Source organism: Aythya ferina, assembly GCF_964211825.1.
Source record: "Aythya ferina genome assembly, chromosome: 4".
In the NCBI taxonomy this organism is placed as follows: domain Eukaryota; kingdom Metazoa; phylum Chordata; class Aves; order Anseriformes; family Anatidae; genus Aythya; species Aythya ferina.
Window position 1 is genome coordinate 37,406,356 of NC_140300.1, and position 21,992 is coordinate 37,428,347.

At 36.9% G+C, this 21,992-nt stretch overlaps 1 protein-coding gene across 8 annotated transcripts in view; it reads right to left on the reverse strand.

Annotated features, from left to right (window-relative positions):
* Positions 1–1,657: 1,657 nt before the first annotated feature.
* The window catches only part of LOC311436441 (uncharacterized protein), a 289,119-nt gene continuing 268,784 nt past the window's right edge, over positions 1,658–21,992 (reverse strand). For 4 of the 8 annotated variants that reach the window (XM_084518633.1, XM_084518634.1, XM_084518628.1 and 1 more), the window contains 5 exons: positions 18,505–18,575; positions 16,740–16,856; positions 15,938–16,019; positions 13,858–13,920; positions 13,104–13,347 (listed from right to left, as the gene is read on the reverse strand). The gene's annotated coding sequence lies outside the window, so the exon portion shown is untranslated. Of the gene's footprint in view, positions 2,237–2,489; positions 4,067–4,162; positions 4,313–13,103; positions 13,348–13,857; positions 13,921–15,937; positions 16,020–16,045; positions 16,096–16,739; positions 16,857–18,325; positions 18,576–21,992 lie in introns of those variants that run through there. The other 4 variants (XM_084518630.1, XM_084518629.1, XM_084518627.1 and 1 more) reach the window with 4 other exon arrangements.

The following is a 21,992-nucleotide window of genomic DNA, read 5'->3' on the forward strand; positions in this document are numbered from 1 at the left end:
GGCAGAGTGACCACAAAATGGTGGAGTTCACTATTCTTGTCGCGGCCAGGAAGGGGACCAGTAAAACCGCTGTATTGGACTTCCGGAGGGCTGACTTTGAGCTGCTGAGGACACTGGTTGGTGGAGTCCCTTGGGAGGCAGTTCTGAAGGGCAGAGGAGTCCAGGAAGGCTGGGCACTCTTCAAGAGGGAAATATTAATGGTGCAGGAACGGTCTGTTGCCACGTGCCCAAAGACGAGCCGGCAGGGAAGAAGACCAGCCTGGCTGAACAGAGAATTGTGGCTTGATCTTAGGAGAAAAAAGAGGGTTTACAATCTTTGGAAAAGAGGGCGGGCCACTAGGGAGGACTATAAGGATGTTGCGAGGCTGTGCAGGGACAAAATTAGAAAGGCCAAAGCTCATCTGGAGCTCAATCTGGCTATTGCCGTTAAAGACAACAAAAAATGTTTTTACAAATACAACAACGCAAAAAGGAGGACTAAGGAGAATCTCCATCCCTTACTGGATGCGGGGGGAAACTTAGTTACAAAAGATGAGGAAAAGATGGAGGTGCTCAATGCCTTCTTTGCCTCAGTCTTTAGTGGCAATACCGGTTGTTCTCTGGATACCCAGTACCCTGAGCTGGTGGAAGGGGATGGGGAGCAGAATGTGGCCTTCACTATCCACGAAGAAATGGTTGGTGACCCGGTACAGCACTTGGATGTGCGCAAGTCGATGGGGCCGGACAGGATCCACCCGAGGGTACTGAGAGAACTGGCAGAGGAGCTGGCCAAGCTGCTTACCATCATTTATCTGCAGTCCTGGCTATCAGGGGAGGTCCCAGTTGACTGGCGGCTAGCAAATGTGACGCCCACCTACAAGAAGGGCTGGAGGGCAGACCCGGGGAACTATAGGCCTGTCAGTTTGACCTCAGTGCCAGGGAAGCTCACGGAGCAGATTATCTTGAGTGTCATCACGCAGCACTTGCAGGGCAAGCAGGCGATCAGGCCCAGTCAGCATGGGTTTATGAAAGGCAGGTCCTGCTTGACGAACCTGATCTCCTTCTATGACAAAGTGATGCGCTTGGTGGATGAGGGAAAGGCTGTGGATGTGGTCTACCTTGACTTCAGTGAGGCTTTTGACACTGTCTCCCATAGCATTCTCCTCAAGAAACTGTCTGCTCTTCACTTGGACTGGCGCACGCTTCGTTGGGTTAGTAACTGGCTGGATAGCCGGGCCCACAGAGTCATGGTAAATGGAGTCAAATCCAGTTGGAGGCCGGTTACTAGTGGCATTCCCCAGGGCTTGGTGCTGGGGCTGGCCCTCTTTAATATCTTCATCGATGATCTGGACGAGGGCATTGAGTGCACCCTCAGTAAGTTTGCAGATGACACCAAGTTAGGTGCGTGTGTCGATCTGCTCGAGGGTAGGAAGGCTCTGCAGGAGGATCTGGAGAGGCTGCACCGATGGGTTGAGGTCAACTGCATGAAGTTTAACAAGGCCAAATGCCGGGTCCTGCACCTGGGCGCAATAACCCCAAGCAGAGCTACAGGCTGGGAGATGAGTGGTTGGAAAGCTGCCTGGCAGAGAAGGACCTGGGAGTGATGGTTGATAGTCAGCTGAATATGAGCCAGCAGTGTGCTCAGGTGGCCAAGAAGGCCAACAGCATCCTGGATTGTGTAAGAAACAGTGTGGCCAGCAGGGCTAGGGAGGTGATCGTCCCCCTGTACTCGACTCTGGTGAGGCCGCACCTTGAGTACTGTGTTCAGTTTTGGGCCCCTCGCTACAAGAAGGACATGGAGGCTCTCGAGCAAGTCCAGAGAAGGGCAACCAAGCTGGTGAGGTGTCTGGAGAACAAGTCTTAGAAGGAGCGGCTGAGGGAGCTGGGCTTGTTCAGCCTGGAGAAAAGGAGGCTTAGGGGCGACCTTATCGCTCTCTACAGGTACACTGTAGCGAGGTGGGGGTTGGTTTATTCTCCCACGTGCCTGGTGACAGGACGAGGGAGAATGGGCTTAAGTTGAGCCAGGGGAGTTTTAGGTTAGATGTTAGGAAGAACTTCTTTACCGAGAGGGTTGTTAGACATTGGAACAGGCTGCCCCGGGAAGCGGTTGAGTCACCATCCCTGGAAGACGTTTAAAAGACGTTTAGATGTAGAGCTTAGGGATATGGTTTAGTGGGGACTGTTAGTGTTAGGTCAGAGGTTGGATTCGATGGTCTTGAGGTCTCTTCCAACCTTGAAATTCTGTGATTCTGTGATTCTGTGAAAGTATACTGCATCACCCCGATATCTCAGACACTTAGTTGTTATTTTGTCAAGCATGATACAAATGCTCTAGCTCACATATTTCGAATTAACATTTGAACCCATTTATATTTACTAATCTTAATTGCTTCTACATTTTTTTAATATAAGTTTAATATTTATTAAAAATATAAAATTTATTTTAAAATAACATTTTTAAATGTTTATGACATTCACTACATAAAAATAACAAAACTTTAAACCTATTTTTAAAGTGTGAGTGACAATAATCAATAAAGTTTTATGAGATTTTACAGGTACAACAAACATATAGTCATTTAGCTGTACAGTGTTGTAGTGCTCATAATTTTTGGAAAACCAACATAGGAAGATGCAGAAAAGGCTTTTGATTTTTCCAAACATGAAGAAAGACATTGAAAAAACATATATTTTTTATATTGAACTCTGTAAAATGTAAAAAAGAAATAGGGAGTCTTCTGAAATGACAGATGTTTATGCAGTGTCTGAGGCACTTTCTGATTAGCTACTGATAGAAGACATTTCAAGTTAAGGATTTCCCTCCATTCTTTCAGGAAACACCTTAACTTTCAAATTTACATAAACATGAACTTTTCTGTGTGTTAACCAAAGTGTGCAGTTTCACTGTTGTGAGGAATGGCTTAATGGGGTGGTGGAAAGCAGGGAAAGTGCAAGGGTCTCTATCTCTCCATTAGCTTGTCCTAAATGTAGAGAAAGTACCACAAAGAATGCCAAAACTTAAGTGGTTTTAAAGTTAATCCTTGGCAACATTTCTGAATCACTGTATTTAAGAAAAATGAATTACTGCATTTCTCCATGAAAGAGCTGATCAAGACTGTTTTTCCCTCAGAAATAGGCATAAAATTCACACACACATGCACAAACCCAAACCCAACCAAAACAAAAACAAAAACCCAGCCTTAAGAATGCCTGAAATTAATTTGGGCTTCATTTAGTAACTTACATTATTTGCAAAACAAACACAAATGTACACATAAAAAATGTGTATAAGGTAATGAAAGTGTGATACTTAAGGAGATATATATATATTGAAATATTATATATGTTTTGAAATACAACATGCATATACTGAAATACTGCTATAGTAGACAAGATAGATAACAGCATGAGAGGAACATTTCTGCTCCCTTATATTGCCTTTAATGGTCGTGTAATCTCACAGTTGTCTGCTTTTCGGATTGACAGCTACAGAAGATGATCTGTAAGCATACTTGGCATGAGTTCTTAAAGTCCTGAAGACATTAAGCTAAATATGAAATATTAAGCAGATCACAATTTAATCCTTTCCAATTAAAAGTGTAAGTCTCACCCAGATATTTTCTCTTGTGGAACGATCATCATTTCATAAATTGAATCCATACAAAAGCAATAGTGATCTAAAAGCTTACTGCAGCATTCCCCTTTGGGGCGAAGGCATACTGTTCATCTCAAGGTGAATGTTGTGTTCTGAGCACTTTAAGTTCCAGTTGAAGACAGAGAGAATTGAAGTACTTCATGGAATTAAGGATCAAGTACCATATCACAGTTCTCAGTGGACCTGAGATGTAAAATTGAGATCCTGACTGTGCCTAGATTTGAACACCTCCCTCCCCTTTTTTTTTTTCCTCCCTGGATTACAGCATCTGATTTTTATGCTTCACATTCTGGCTATCACAGAGAGAGCAGGAAACATGACATTTTTGTCAAGTCAGAAACTGTCCCAAAGGTGGACAGCAGCACAGAGTTGGTATTCTAGTTTGAGGCCATCTCCCATTTCAGATGATTGAGGACCCTATAACAGTTCCTGCTAAGGGGAGTTTAAAAAATAATAATAAATATATATATATATATAAATTAAAAAAAAAAAAAAAAAGGCAAGAAAGAGATGTACAAAACAACTAACCTGCAAGATTCATACTCAAGTTGTACAGAAATGAATTAATGGTGGGGTTTGCAGTACCATACTGAAAAAAAAACTATTTCAACTGCACATACAGTATCTTGTCTCTGTTTTCCACAGGTGACATCTAAACCTAAGAAAAACTGCAGCCATCTGTAAAGAGAGCAGGAACAAGTATTAGCACAAGTCTCAATCCCAGCTACAGCTACAGCACTGTAATAAGATTTCCCTCAGAGCCAGGTTTGAAGCCATATTTCCACAGGGTTCTTGGTTCTCCACCGTACAGTGGAGAAAATAGAAATTCACAGAGTCCCAGCTCCATAAATTGAATTTTAAAAAGAAATAAAGAAAATAAATCACTTTTCTAATTCTCAAAGAGAGTCTGGGATTCCTGATGGAATTGGACAAACCTCTTGTACCGTGTTAAAAGAAGAATACCGAGTTTGCCTTACTCTGCCAGTGGAGCCATTCAGTAAAGTGACATGAAAAGAAGAATTTCAGCATAAAAATCCAACTCTTACACAAATGCTTATTGCAGATAATACTGTAAATCTGAGAGAAACATATTCAACATAGAAACATATTCATATACCTCCTCATTCTTCTGGAAATTCAGTGTAGGCATCCTCCAGCCAATGTGCTGGGATTTATCCACCTCACTCCTAGACTCTGTCGATTTTCACTCATTCCAGGGAAGTGTGGGTATGCAGCTGAGTTTGTGAATACTACTCCTGAAATTGAACACTAGGCACAATGCTGCCACAGTTCACCCACATTCTTTTATAGACAAAAAGTTTGCAGAAATGTAGTTGTTTGTCTCAGGTAAAACATTCCCACAGTCTGTAGAGAAAACATTTTCATAAAAAAAACTCACAGGATGTCAAGAACAAAATTATCTGGAGATGCTTTTGGATCCCTTCTCTAAGGCCTTCCTTAGTCCTAGGTGTTTCTCCTATTTTGATAAAATAATATTAGCATATACAGAGAAAAAAGAAAATATCTTCTTGAAATACTGCTTTGAGTTTGTGAATCCCTGTTCTTCTTTCTCGTTTAAAGATTTGATCGAATATATGTTCAGAAAAGGTGACTGAAGGAACAAAAATGAAAGATCAGCAGTCCTATTCACTGTTCATTTTACACCATTCTCAGCTGAAGAAAGTTATTATCACCCTGGTAATATGTGAGATTAGTGTTAGGAAACATTTTAGGGTTGTAACCTCAATTCAGCCAGATTGAAGTTTTTAAAGTAAAGAGTATATTTTCAAAGAATTTGCGGGAAGCAAGTACACTCCAGAAAATAAATGAATTTTCACACTTCCATTAAGTTAGAGATAATATACATCACATTCCTATCAGAATTTAACTTTCTTTTGTAAGTAAGTAAATATCTTCTGCCTATGGGTTTATAAGAAGCAATGTTTGCTCATAAAAGGTAGGTGTTTACCTTATCCTACTTATGAAGTGAAGTAGACAAAAATTGCCCTAAAGATGTGTCTGAAGCTCCTCGTGATGTCTAGCCTGGGGTTTTGCAATCTGTTCTCCTGTTTAATATTTCAGTAAATATCACTTTGTTTCACCTAAAGCAAGACAAATTTCAGTCTCCACTGCAATTGATGGTTGCCAGGGGGCACGTACACAACATCAGGTGTGAGAGAGTGCTAAATCATGAGCCTATGGAATTAATGGCAACATCTAACTTTTTAGCAGATGGAAAATGCTGCAATAAGGCTCTGTACACTGCCTCTTCTCTTAAAGGTTCAGTCCGTTAATGGGATGATATGCTACTGAAATACTTCCAGATCAAGTACGTACCACCACAACCACATCATCTTCACCATTAGTCTCCTCCTTTTCATGCCTAATGTTTCTTAATGCATTTTTAGAGCAAACAGACCCCTTCTGACCATCTACACATTTCTGAGACAAAACACTAGAAAATACTGTCATAAATATTACCCTAAATTAACATCACTGGAAGCTATGACAAACTGCAAGAGCTGCATTGATTTCAATGCTAATCTACACAAGTACCAGGTCTAGCATATTGACTTCCATGATGACCAAGTATTTCTAATTTCACCCAGGAGCACTCTAATTTCTAGGATCCGCTCTGTTGGAACTGATATTCTTAATTCTGATCAATGTCCTGTGATATTTTTAGTTCCTGACTCACTTCAATATTCCCTACCATATGGGTGCAAATTATAATTTAAGGTTGATTTCTAGGAATACTTGTATATGTATCTTTTATGCATATTTTAAAAAAACTGTTCCACCAGTGAAATTGTATCTATATATGTTCTTGAAAACTACACACTATAATTGAGAAAAACTCTCAAGTACAAGACAAAACATTAATTTTTATTTCAAGTGGGACAATTTTCTCTGAATCTCTGCAAAACTCAAAGATCAACTATGGCATTGTCTTTTATATTACTATCCACTTTTGTATCTGCTTCTCACCATACCAGCCATGTTACCAGGCTGAATCATACCATCTACTTAGGTCTTTATGGGCTACTGAAAATATTTAAGCTAAATTTCCAATGGACTTCCAGAATTCCTCAGGCAACTGGGTCATGATGGCCAATGCTTTACATATCAAAGCAGTAAAAAGAGCATGAGAAGGCATGTTCATTCACAGGGACAACGTGAGTGAGCTCCTGAGGAATTCCATGGACTGGACAAGAAAGAGTGGAGCTATTTATTCCTGTGTCAGGCTTCACCATACTGCAAATGTTTAAGTTTACCCTGGGATGAATAAATTATCCAACTCACAATATATTACAATTGAAAGGGGAGTATCTAATTGCTGGAAAGCAGATGGCCTTACCCTTTTGAGTATGCCTGACAAGAACAAAAAAAAATTACTGGCCTGCAGCCATATTCCCATAGGCTGCAATCTTGTCAGATTCCATCAGCCAGGGAAAATTGGATATGATGACTGGTCAGTAACAGAATTTTTCAAGGCCAAAGCATTGGTTTTTGTTGTTGTTGTTTGTTTTGTTTTAAAATCAGTCTAACCACATCTGCACACCTTGAAAGGAAAAAAAAATATCTCACCGTCATTGTTTTTGTACTGGTTTACTGCACTGCTTATGGTACTAGCTTATCCACACCTTTGTTAATTGTCACAAATAATTCAAACTTTCTTGTTTCATTTTTGTTGAAAATACTTTAATTGCATTATTTTATTGATAAATAATTAATTGGCAATATAAGAAACTAAGAGAATCTGAAATGAGAAAATGGGTTATCCTGACTTTATGAAAGATAAAGTATCAAAATATGCAAAGTATTCTAGTATGTTTCAGAGTGTCATGCTGATATATTAACTATTATGAAAACCAACATCTCCAAACAAATAGCTTTAGAATATGTTGTTCTCTTTATAGTTATGTTAAATTTTTACAATGACATTGTATGGTATATCAGATGGTCGAATATTACAGAGGTGAATGATGGCAAATCAAATAATTGAATTTGTAATGTGGAACATAAATGGCTTAGAGTTATAACTACAAAAAAACTGTTGAAACAGAAAAAGCTGACATCATCTTTTTACAAGAAATTCACTTAAGAGAGCAAGATACTATCAGCATAGGAACACCTTGGATAGGAAGCAGTCAGCAAAATAGCTTTGCACAAAACAAGAGAGTTCTTTTCAACAAACTCGGTAATTTATATCTAACAACGAAGATTTTCTGACTGTTAAATATACATGGAAAGAACAGTCCAGTTTCAGTTAACATGTATAGTCCTAATTCAAATAAAGTCTCTTTCATAGTAGAGGTTACTATCTAATATTATGACAAGTGTTCCAAGGGAATACACAGTTTATGGCTGACCTTCCTGGTCTGTCTACATACAACTCTGAACATAGCATGGAAGAGTCCAAAACACAAGGAGGGACAGAGAGAGAGAGAGAGAGTCTCTGGATGAGTTTCTGGCAGAGTTCTCATCTCCAGGGAAAGAGGCAAGCATATTTCTGACACGCAGTCAATGTTTTATTTTATTGGAATAAGACTTTGGAAAGGTATTAATTCCTATGTTTAAGACTGAGCAAGCTTGTGAAATCTGTGACTAGGAGCTTTCTCCTTCCTTCCTTTGCCCTTCCATGCATACCTCCAACTAGTCCCTATATTTAGTGAAAATGTCCCTTTCCTCCATACAGTACAGGTGATGTTGCCATAGCTGAATACTCCATTATTCAGTACTTGTGGTCTTTCTTTCACAGGTAACTCAGAGATGCTATCACTTTGGCATATTTGTGCAGCATTAGTGGTCTACAGTCTCCTCCTGGGGCCTAATATGTGATTAAAGGTATGGGAGAAGGGGAGATAGAAATCCTTGCCAGTGCTCTTCAAGAGGAGTTGTTAATGCTCCCAACTCCTTGAAATTAATATGACAGGAAGAACCGGAAAACACCCAAAGATATCCTTGTGCAGTCTCAGGAAACACAGGAGTACACTGTAGCCTTTGCTGTCAAATACAACTTATTTAAGCAGGACTACTCATGTGAAGCAACACTCCTTCAGACTAATAATCTTACTGAAGTCAAATATCCCCCTCCTGGGAAAAAGTATCCTACAGCATCAATAGGAGAACCAAAATTAATTCCAAAATCATTCTAGAAGGTTATCACTAGCATAATCTTTGTGCTATTCCAGCCCTGATTAAGATGTCTTCAGAGAGATGTTCAGAGATTCCCCTGAGTCAATGGGCTGAGGGGGCAGCTCTGTGGGAGTCAAAACCAACTGCAGCACCAAAATCATCCTCTCATTGCAGTGAGCTCCTTCCCCTGTATCTAACATATCTCCTGTCCTGTACTAGATTTGGTGCCCTTCTTTGGCAGAAAGCTGCCCCAATGTGGCAAGTGACATTTTTGTGCAGGTTTAGTATTCTGAAACAGGACATCCCTGGCCAGCACAAACTGAAGAGAACATACAAGACAAGGAGCACAAACCTGAGACCAAGGGCAAGAGGGATCGTGGGGTCAGTCAGAAGCTAGAGCAGCTTAGGCTCTAACTGCAGTTGTGCAGCCAGAGGTACAGATTCTGAGGATGTGCCAGAAAATTGCAGACAGAAAAAGGAGAGATGGGGAGGTGGAAAGATTTTTCTGATCTGGCACCTGCTTGTCCATTGAACACTGTATTTTTCCCCTCTGTATTATTTTTCTGAAATTTAATCATATGCTACACAAGGAAATTATGTAGAAAATCTGCAAGGTGAATAATGTGCTATACTATGGTGAGCATAATACCATGAAATTTTTGGGAGCTAAAGCCCAACAGATATGCATAAATTTCCATTTAACAGTTTTAAAATGTCCTTGGTCATCGGTCCAATAGAATTAATGTTTTTATATGTTCCTTCTTGCTACATTTAATAGCTTTTTCCCCTTTCCATTTAAAATATATAAGTACACATAGAGAATAAAAATAATTATACATTTCTAGAGTAAGCTGTCCTTTTCTTATTCTCTGCAGTAGAAGTCAACTTAGCTAAATAACTTTGTACAGACACTGCTAGGTCCTGGCATTAGCTGATAGTTTTTGCTAAATAACATTAGATTGTGGTATGCTGTCCCGATAATATGTCAGGAGTGATGACATTAATGGGCCACAATGTCCTTCAAATTCATTTTATAAATATTTCTAACAGCAATGAGGCAATTCTGCTGAGCACTGGCTAATAAAATATTTCATTATTTCAGGATATAACTGGTATCTTATTAGCTGGCCGAGTAAGCAACTTCAGTTTTAAAAAATGTTTATCAGTAGCACTTTCAGCTGGTATTATCTTTTTTATGCCCAGGCTACATAGTGACTGTACTTTCAAGTGTAAAGGACCTGCCACAGGCTTTTTAAGAACTGTATCTCCAATTCCAGCAAGTGCTACACCCACATTTTAAGTATCCATAGGGGGCTGAGTCAGCAGCTCAGAAAGTAGAAAATCCATCTTCCTTGCTTTCATGAACATATTTTCCTGGGCCCCTTTTACCCTCACCCTGCATATTGGGAGTGGCGCCAGGTGCCCCTCTGAACAGTTGATTTAGGTGATCTATGTTCTACAAGCAGTGATCCCTTGCCAGCCAAAATACCAACACCAAGATAGTAATCATGTCCTTGAGAAACAGTGATAAAATCTGAAGGCAGAAAAAGACTTGAAGAGATTTTTTTGTTTGTTTAGTTTTAAGCAAGGTACTTTTCATGTATTACAGTTCACCATGAAAATAAAATAAAAGAAAATTAAGAAGATTCTAGTTACTAAAAATGAAGATAGGGTGGTGAGACACTGGAAAAGGCTGCCCCATCCCCAAAGGTGTTAAAAATGAGGTTGGATGTGCACCTGGACAACCTGATCTAGGAGGTGTCATCCCTGTCCATAATAGGAAGTCAGAATTAGATGATCTTAAAGGTCCCTTACAATCCAAGCCATTCTATGATTCTATGAAGATGGCAATTTGATATGACACACATTTCTGTTTCTATCCTTTGAGTCAAATATCTGTTCACATTGAACAACCATTTACACTGTTTACATACAAGCATGCAATCATTCCAAACTCTAAAGAAGGAAACTCAAGACATAGAATTATCTCCTTGATAAATTCTGTGCAGAGAAGATATATCACAGCCTTGCCCACAAGGAGATGTCACTGCACTCAAACACATCTAGCAATATGAATACAAACATGCAGGTTATCAGTCTGGCATACTATAGCCTGAAATCAGGTTTGTGGTTTAACTAATCATGGGTACTGACAGAGGCTCCTAATGAGCTGTTTATATTGAGCACAAACACATTATACAGGAGGAAAATTGCAGTTTGTAAATACCAGCTGAGGTTCAGACAAATAACTAACATTTCAGAAAATCAAGTTTTACTTTGAGTACTGATTAGTTATGTTTACTAATATCGTGGCTGAAAATCATCATAACATTTCAATCATCCACATTCATAAAATAGTTATTGCAGATTAAAACGTTCTTTTTTGAATTATAAGAATTGGAAGAGGGTAAATTTTATAAAAATGTATTTATAAATACTCAGTTAAATAAAAGCAATACATCTACTTCAGTAGAATTTCTGAAGTGTTTTATTTATTTCCTACGAGTAATCAGGTTAGCAAAATTTGTTTTGTGATAAGCTTGACCGGAAAAAAAAAATCACATCATGTGAATACTCATATAACAAATCCTAGCTATAAAAGTAATCAATTTTTAAAGTCCTTTGTGGATTTAAGAGTCTTCCACCTTGGGGAAGGAAATAGTTCCATGGCTGTTATTATGGGGGGAAAATGTGAGGAACTGGTCCTGAGAACCTAATAATTGAAATATGTTCTTAAACTTTAACTGATATATTTTTTTAATTACAAAGTAGTAATAATAAAAAAAAAAAGTTTCTGCAGATTAGCTGAATGCTATATTTCCTTTACCAAAAGGTTCTTTAAATTTGCTGCCTATTCTTTTCAGTGATGATCAGTGACATTACAAGGGGAAATAGGCACAAACTGGAACACAGCAGTTTTTTCCTGAACACCAGGAAGCACTTCACTGTGCAGGTGACCGAGCACTGGAACCTTTATCTAGAGAGGCTGTGAAGTCTCCCTCCCTGGAGATCTTCAAAAGGTGTCTGGACATGGTTCAGGGTAACCTTCTCTGGGTAGGGGGGTTGGAGCTTTCCAGCCTCAAACACTGCATGATTCATTGTGACTTATTGTAAAACTGTGTTGCTTAAAAACATACATGGAGTTAGGGAAAGAGAAAGCTAGGTCTGCTCTTCATCTAATTGAGCAGTATGAAGTGAACAAGGGGCCACTCATTCCATCTGAGAGTTTAAATCACTACACATACGTGTATGCCAAAACCATGCAAGTGTACTGGTATTTGCCTAGTGCCTATGCAGTGGGGAGCTAGATCTGTGCCAGGTGGGCAGCTAACACCTGTCTGCTCTTGGTTAAGTCCTTTCTGAATTAGGAACTCAAAAGGCCATTTGACTTGTGTGAATCACACTTGTGTCTCTAGTACGCTCTTGATTCAATGCAGCTTTCCATATTTATGTATGACTGTACCAATAGGAGATTCATACTTAAACAGTAAAATAAATGTACATCTAATAGCCTTGAAATTACAGAAGGGAGAAATGTTCTTCTAATACTGAAATTTATCTTTGCAGCTTTCTAGGCATCTGTAAACTCCATTCACTCATAAAATTCAGTATTTTCTAGAGTAAGATGAACAGCTGCTCAACACATACAATCTTTTTAGAAAATTTAGGAAAAGGGTCTAAAAATAACACACTCATGGCTACTGAGATAAGTTTAAATAAAAGACTGTAAACGTAACTGAATTTGTCCAGGACACAGAGACATATACACACATGGCTTCAAACCAGCAAATCAAGACAATCAACAATCCACTATAAACAATGAATGCTTTGTAGAAGAGATTTCAGCATCAAGCAGAAGAATGGGAACATATTATTGCCCCAAATGTTTTAACCAACTATTTCTACAGAACAAACTACTATTTAAAATTTGAACCTAGAAGTGAATTATCAAGGCTGATTTCTGCTTCTTCAAAGACAGAAGCATATGAAGACATATTTCTGCCAGCAAAGTCTTAGTAACAAATAAGAGAGATATCTCCACTGTAAGGTTCTATAGTGAGCCATGAAAATGAAAAGTTCAGCGAATTATACCCAGGTCAAGCCCATGCATTACCTTCTGAGGACAAAGCATGATGCTGAAATGTTGTGCGTCAGCTGATCATTCAGAGTAAAGAATTTAATAGATGAACTTTGATCTAGTGCTACACCTTTCAAAAGCAGACTATCAACACAGTTTCACCACAATTTCATCAGTGCTAGCCATATCATTTAGTAAGCCTAAAAATAACATAAACTTAGAATGATACATCATTTTTAAGCATGCATTAATAACAGAAACCTAACACGTTTAATAAAAGAAACAAAGCATTTGCAGAAAATAATTTTAATTCAGTAGCTGAAATACAATTTTAGACCAACATGCTGACAGATGTCCAAAATGTGTTACCTAAACATGTAGATGGTCCTAAACTAGCAGTCTTTGTTTTTACCCATACTTAAACCCATCGGGTGCTTAAGGTACCCATCTCCTCAGAAAATCTTGTCACATATTCATGCTTACTTTCCATGAGTATCTTTAAGGGGAAAAAAAAAAAAAAAAAAAAAAAAAAAAGAAAAAAAGAAACACCACAGCTCTGAAAACTATAAAATGGGGGACAAATAAACAAGAAATATTACATCACTATATGCATCATTCACTGAATACGTTAACATGTGCATATTTTCATATTCCTCGTTCCTGCATAAATCAAGAGTACCAAATCTCTAAAGTGAATTTATTAACTTGAAACAAAGAATTAAAGAATGAAACAGGGTGATTTTACAATTTTATCAGATAAAATGATAAAATATGGAAAAGATTAAAGTCCTGATAACTCTGTTTCACTGACTTAATGGAGAATAATTTAAATCAAGTAACAAGGTGCAGATGAAACTTCTTTACAGTTACTTAAGGCACCAAATTATAATAAAAAATAGCTTTATATATATATGTATATATATAAAACCACTTAGATATTATAATATGAAAACAACACATCCACTTACTTAAACATACCTTACAATTGTGATAAAGACCAGCTTACCTTTTTGAAATGAAGTAATCTCCCTCTTCTCCCAGTAAAGTCAGCAACAAGGATTACCTCTGCCTTCAATGAAAGCAAGTTTTGTATATGTAAAGAAACCCTTGCTACACAGACTTTTATAGTTATCAAGCTAGGGTAGGGCTCAGCAGACATTGTAGTAATATAAGATGGTGATAGTCACCAGGCTACCTACAGGGTAGTAAGTGGGTCCCTGGGACAGCTGACTCCCCACTTTAGGGGTTCATGCCATAAGAGCAAGAGGAACCTAACTACCAGTGAGGAGACCACAAGAGAGTGAGAACAGTTAGTGCTTATTCTTGGTAATCAGCTCCAGCAAGCTGTACTGAATCACTGCCAGCCTGGTCATGTTAAGGGGATGTTTTATAAGTCAACTGGAATGTCTGCAAGGAAACAACTTTTTAGATTTGCCCTGAAGTGTCTTTGTTTGTGTGTTTGTTTTTATTTTTTTGTTTTGTTTTCTTTTTTGAAAAAAAATATTTTAAGATGATGCAAATAAATGGAATTTAGTTTCAAAAAGCACTTAACTCCCATTGAAGTCAGTGGTAGTACACTTTATCTTGGAATTTTGTTTGAATTCCAGGTGTCAAACTGCCTTTAAAAGTCTGGTCTTAAACAACTAAGTACAATGTCATGTTGCTTAAAATAAATGTCATTCTGGTTATTTGAAAATTAGTCTTGCTAAGACTCATTGCATGGACCATACTTTCTTTTCCTCGAGGAGCTCAAACCATCTGGAATGCCAACAGCCTTCTCAGCTCAGTGCACCTTAAATCCACATTAAAACTATCCATACAACCCTAGGCTGTGACTACAACAAGCAAGCAAGAGGAAGTAATAATGGCTTTTCTTTTGGGGAAGAAAAACAAAAAAGAGAAACTCTCAAGGTGCGCATTTGTATCCTTATAGTGGATACATTGCCTCAGGAGAAGACCATCACTCTGGAGACAGAAACAATCAATCTTCATCTTATTTGGAGCAAGTTACTTAATGTTCTGTCAGAAGGGGCATATAGGTATCACGAAGGTGGGACCAAGACAGGCCACAGAGCCATCTGCTGTCTCTCCTCCTTCATATAGCAAACTCATGGGACCTAATTTCTCTCATCATATCTATCAGATCATTCTACATTCTTGACCTCTCTGACCTACTAATCCCTGAGGAAAAAAAAAAAAAAAAAAAAAAAAAAAAAAAAAAAAAAGAGTTAAAAGTTATAGTCTTTTGTAATCAAGTATCATTTCTTTTGTAAGCTTATTATTTTTAATGAACCAGCTCTAACATTTCATAACATCTAGAAAAGCTGTTTGACTCAGACTCTCTTACCAAATCATGTTTTAGGTTATTTAGAACAAAGGTCTTGTTTCAAGGTCGTTTTACTTTCAATTAAGTAAAACCATAGATAGAGAGTTAGAGGTAAGTCACAGCAAAGAATTGCAACAAATAAAATTCCCTAACCCAAACTTCTTAAGAAAACTACATAACCCCTTTACAAGGATACAGCCTGAGGTGTAAGACTATAGCTTTGGCTTTCATTTCATATACACTGAAACAGAATGTGGTTAAATACATGTTCCAGAGCCTTGGGTATTTTTTCTTAGATTACTTTGTGATAAGCTCGGTATTTTTGATGCAAATGAGTTTGCACCAACATTTACCCTTTCCAGCCTCAAACGAAACAGCAGGACTCATGAGGACAGAAACAAAAACTTTGCAAATGTTAAAGGAATAAAGCATCTGGCAGAGTCTTTTAACTGCTGGAGAAGAACATATCCCACTGGACATCACCATTTTGTTGTTGGAAAAAAAATATATTATTATTATTATTTCTTCTTCTAAAGCATTTCACAGACTGTAGGCACACACTGTTTTAGTAGGCAAGAACTATGTCCTATTCTAATATACAGTTAAATATCATAATTTAAAAAGACATTAAGACAAATTATATTTTCTGAATCTATTTACAGACAATTTCCTCCAAATAGAGATTTCCCCCCTTTACACGAAAGCAGAAATCAAATTCTTTTCATTTACTACTTCCTGTTGTTCTCCTCAAAACCCTTACCTGTGGTCTGTATGATCCATAATAATGTAGTATGGATGCCAGAGAATGTAGGCACACCCATTTGAGACTCCAAAGAACATTCCTTGAAAAGACAAAGTTGCAAAGGTGTACCTGTTGGTGGAACTTCATCCTCAGGACCAAATTTCTGGACAAGAGTACTTTGAGCTCAGAAGGACATTTTTGGGAATAAATAAATAAATAAATGAACTTGTTATTTAAGGGCGGTTAAAAAATTTAAAGATGTGAAGTTGCATACAAAGTGAATTTCTAACTCACACACGGAAGTGCAGATGCATAAAAGAACAATTTTAACTGCTGGGACAGAGAGGCTAAAATCCAGATACCCAGCTCCAGGGTCTTCAAGCTATTGCTCACTATGACTCCAGCCCTGACAAGCTACTGCTTAAAATGAGGAGCAATGAAGGAAAATGGGGCTGTGCATCAGTGCATAAAGAAAAAGAAATAGTGAACTGTGAGGGGAGTGAAGGAGAGAATTGAGTATCTACATATGATAGAGAGCATTAACATGACAACCACAAGAGCACAGCAAACTATACAAATGAATCATGCTGACATCTGCACAAATTTTCCTATCCTTTATAGACATAAGTGGAAGTTTCCTGAAAAACTAGGAGGAAAGTACAAGAAAAGAAAGAAGAGACAAGCTGGATTTTTAATTTTTTATCATTATTAATCATCTATTGATCATCTATTTTTCCATCTATTTCAAAAATATTGCACACACCTCTGACAGAAAAAAAAAAAAAAAAATCACCCAAAACCAGAGAAAATTCTGTCTTACCTCTATCAAGGGTACATGTAGATACCCTTTACTTCTGCCTAGGTTTTACAAGTTGCGAAGTCTGGCTGCAGGTTTCCTTTTCACTGTGATGGCCGAGGGACTTTTGAATGCATTAGCCTGAAACCAAGAGTTTTACTCTCATTTGGTATGAGTGAAATAGAAAATGAAATATAAATACCTTAGTTAAATCATCAAAAAGTGAGCCAAAATTTTCTTTTAGAAGCACTAGAAATCATATCCCATGTTCTTCTGGAGTTTGGAAAAAATAATTTATTTGTCATTTTGGGGCACAGATCTATATCACATAAGATATGACATCTCGGGTTATTTTATAGAAGGATTCGATTCTGTGTACCAGGAATCAGCTGTAGTGGAAAGAAAATGAAGAGGATAGTTAAGGCTTTGTTTGGAGCATGTATCCAAGGTGATAGATATGTGGGAGCATCCACCACCATTTACTTCAGGGGCTGTGTCAAACACTTACTATTCATTTTGTTTAGGTGATCAAATTTTATATGTATGGTTTTTGTTTGTTTGTTTGTTTGTTTTTGTTTGTTTGTTTGTTTTGTTTTGGGGGGGGGGGAAAGGCACATTTTGTATGCATAATTCATGAATTCTTAATTCTACAAAATTGTATGCAAGTAAGTCATGTACCACTGGACTAGAGCTGGCTTAAATATTTGAATGCACTTTAAATACAATTTAGGATGAAGAGAGTATTGGAAAACATAACTCTTGGACAGCTTATATTTCAAAGAGAAAAAGTCTTTCCCATAATATCTTAACCAAACTGTTATCAATATATTTATCAAATGTACCTGTTTACTGTTTACCTTATAATAATATAATTGAGTGACTGATAATACTTGATAATAATTGAGTGATTAAGCATGGTGGAATTACAGTTAATTTTGGATCTCACCATGTTTCAAAAACAGAATTCTGAACTATGGCTAAGTTTTTGTGCTTCGGAATTTCTAAAAGGAGTAGCATTATGTAACCTAAATGATTATTATTTACAAATTTTACAAGATGATAATAAAAAATTGAAATCAGTCGGGAAAAAAAAAGGCCACTGTGATAAAATAGAAAGGTATAAAAATGAAATTTTGATTCTTTTTTATACTTCTCATCATTACAATTTCATTCTTAATTCTGATGCGATTATCTTGCCTGTTGCAAAAACACTTGGTCAATATGATTTGAAAAGATAACTTGTGGTTATACTGAATGTGCTGCAAAATTAATATATTGAAATACTCCATCAAATTGTCACCTTTTCTATTGGGACATTTGTGTAAAATATAAAAATATCAGGTAAAATTCACCCAAACCTTTTGGACAATTGTGTCAAAGAGCTCCAGTGTCTGAAGTTGCAAGAGTAAAGAGCTCAGTTTACTTTGGGAGAATGATGACATTTTACTGCTCAGATGAAACTCCCCTAATGAACAAAGGAGGAGGATGGTTTCACACCAAGTCTCTGGTGATAACTCAGCTGAAACTACTGGTGCTGACTGGAGAAAATCAGGATCATTCCCAGAGGCCAAATCTGCCTAGAACTAGCACGGAGGGTTGGCACTTGGCACCTGCACTTATTGTGAAGTGTCAGAATTATACAGCACATGCTGGTAGTGGCCATCTGTTATGTATATTGATATCCCAGTGAAGGTCGGTGTGGGAAACAGCCCTGGTTTTCAGCCCTGTGATTTGAGTGACAGAACGAGACTCATCTTCCATGCCTCTCCAGATCGTGAGCAGTTTTTACTTTGTGAAATTGCGCGTAACTTCTGTTCTTCTCCTGTGTATGCGGAGATGTCTTGATATGTGCTGGTCTGTCTGCATTAAACAAGAAAAACAGTATCTAAACAATGCATTGAGAATATAAACCATCCATACTGTTAAAATTATATTTAGTGCTTTACTTGCTATCTATCACAACTCTGTATGGAATAAAATGTTCCTAATACACACAGCCCTTCTTTTCAATGCTTTTGTTGTTGTTGTTTTCAACTGTGCAGGGATATTTTGAATCTTGTAATCATTAGTCTGTTTTCCCATTCAGACCTCACATAAATGACCTCACATTCATGCTTAACAGCAATGAATGCTGTGATGAAGAAACATTTTAAAATTTGATTTCTGCTTCACAATTTCTGTTGTTCTACTCTCCCAGTCAAAATATTGATTGCCTTAATCTTTTTCTTAAAATAAATAAATAAATGATCAAGGATAAGTTGTTTTCTTATTATTAATTTTATTATTATAAATTATACATTTAAAATTTTATTGTTATTTATTTATTATTTATTTATATTCTGAATTTTACAGACTATGTACTCTTTAATTTAGAAAATAAAATTGCAAGTATACTGAATGTATTCTAGAAGTGATTCTACAAAATACCATTCAACTTTTCAAAATTTTATTATTCATGAACCAGTCACTGCTTTCCCCTATCTATTACACAAATGCAACTTTTGACTTATTTATAATTTTTCCAGAACTACAGAACATTATTTTTTGTTAATTTTACCAGTAATACTATTGTTACTGTTATTATTCTTAATTCTGTTATGAACTAAGAATTTACTATTCCTAAAAAGTAAGAGGAAAAGCACTTGGTCTGATCAAAAGTTAATCTGGTTGGTTTCTTAGCTTTGACAGTTATTATTCATGACTACCTAGGTAAGAATATGAGGACAGAACAAGAACAATACAGCCAACAAATCTTACTCTGTCCCCTAAAATACTACAGTCCAGGGGACTTCCCTCAAACACTTAAAAGTGTTTCTCTAGTGTTTAATGACCCTCAGCTGGGTTTATCCTTTCAAGAAATTGTCAGTTTGATTTCAAACTTATGTTGGCTTTTAACGCTCACAGCATTCTGAGCAAAGACTTCTACAGCTTAATTGCTCATTACATGAAGAATTAGATCCTTGTATCAAACATGTTCTCTGCTAGTTTCTTTTGATGAATTCTAGTCATATCTCCTAAAGCTATGTAAAATGTTCCCATAAATTAAGACTTAACAAACCATATTTCCTTTTAACATTTTAGTGAAGGTGGTTACTGCTGCTTTTTCAAGTAGGAAGAAATACAAAAATGTCTGCCTTACTTACCAGAAGAACAACCTGTAAATATTAAATGAAGGAAGGAACATCTCTAGGTTTTCAAATTCTCAAACACTTTTACTAGAAATGTTAAATACTATGTGTATATATACAGAATATTAAAAAAAAAAAAAAAAAGTCATCACCATTAATTTATAACTATGACAGTATTTTTACACATTCCTATTTTGTAACATTACCCAGGGCCCCACCGGTCTGACCTGTGTGCCTCTTAGTCCACAGGAAGATTCACAAACTTTTGGTTTCACAAAAACCATATGCTAAATCATGTCTTTAAAATAATGTAATACTTGGAAAGATGACTTGTCACAAAAATTAGAAGGAAAATGGTGACAAAATCCCCACAGGAACTTGTGATGCATTTTTATTTTGCTGTAAAGAAGATAAACTCTTTTTTTAATGAAATATTGAAGATGAAATGTCAAAATAAATGTCAGTGAAAAGCAGACTACTATGGGTAGTTATGGAGAGGAACATTCAACATGTCCTAATGTTTTATTCTACAAATATGATCATGACTTTCATAGCAATCGCTGGTTGAGTAGTGATTTTTATATCAATTATCTAAGCATGTGTAATTTTCACTTCATTTTGAACATATTCCTTACTGCCACATAATATAAATTTGCACAGTGTTTTCACTGGAAATCATCTTTATTTGCCACTCCATTCAGAACAATCAGACATGCTTTCCCAATTTCAAGATTTCCCTCGTACATTAGCTCTAACCACTATTTTATTATTTTTTTTCCCCACCAGCTCTCTGGACTAAATATCAGATGTATCTGTCTAGCTCCATTCCTTCTGTAAAAGGCAGCAATCAAAATCAGACACATCTCAAAGGTTATTGCAAGAGCTTGACCACAATTTTGTCTGGTAAGACACTTTAATTTCTTCTCCCCCCCCCCCCCCCCAACCCACTCCAATTCTAGTGCAACTCTTTAAAAGCAAATTCAGTGAAATTTTGACCATTTCCAATATGGTAGAAAAAAATCATTTTTTTCCTTCTTGATTTTATTTCTGTTTGCCAAAATAAAGTGCAGTCTAATCTACATGGTGTCCTGCTTAACACCACCTGCCTGAATTGACTTTCCTTCATTTCCTTTCCTTCCTAAGCAAAAGTTTCATTTCTGATTTCTATGCAGAAAATATATTTTGCAAAAGCTTTGTAAGGATTGCAAAGGACTGTAAAGAAATGATAAGTAATGGAGCTGAAAGCACTAACCAAATTGAAAATTAGAATCTTGATGTTAGAGGGAGATGAGACTAGATAGAGAAGAGCTCAGAAAGATAGTTGTTGGCAAGACCTCCTTGTTGCACTAGAAGCTTTGCCTAAGAGATAGCTTTGCATAAAAATGTCAGGTTTTAATAGCAAATATATCTTTGAATCACTAAGAATATTAAGAAAGGAACCTGAAATACTTTGCTTCTTCATCAAGCAAAACTAACACCCCTCCTTCACTTAAATCCTCATAGAAATTAGGAGCCTTCCCTGTAGGAAAGAGAAAGGGAAAAGGAGAGGGAAAGGGATTTACCGATGCAGTTTGGCGGATCCAGATATAGAATCTGTGCTGTATTTTACTTTTTTTCATAACAGTTTCAAATTTTGGTGAAACAGATTACAGGCAATTGGGTTGAGCGAAACAGATGTTTAAATTGGACACATATGCCTGAAGTGTTTAAGGTATCTCTCTTTAAAGTTATATACATCTAAGAAATTTTATGGATCATGGCTTAATGTTAGTCTTTCATTTTCAATGAAGTCAATAAGAACACAATAATAAGATCAACAAGATCAACAGGCACTGCTAATATTCACTGCCCCACTTCCTTTTTTTTTTTTTTTGAATGACAAGCTGCACAACACATCCCTCCTATATTCTGTCTAAGAGTGCAGATATAATCATATATGCATAGAAATAATTACAAATTCATGCCTTCTGCTTAGATAGTCAGAAATCTGAAGGGGAAATGCTACCACTAATATGGTTTAAAACTCACTTGGTCTGATTTTTGTCAAGTTTTAATCCTATTACTTCAAGTGATTATTAATTACCATTGTAAGTAGCAATAATCCTTGCATAAATAAATAAAATGCAGCTGTGTGTGAGCATCTGAAATA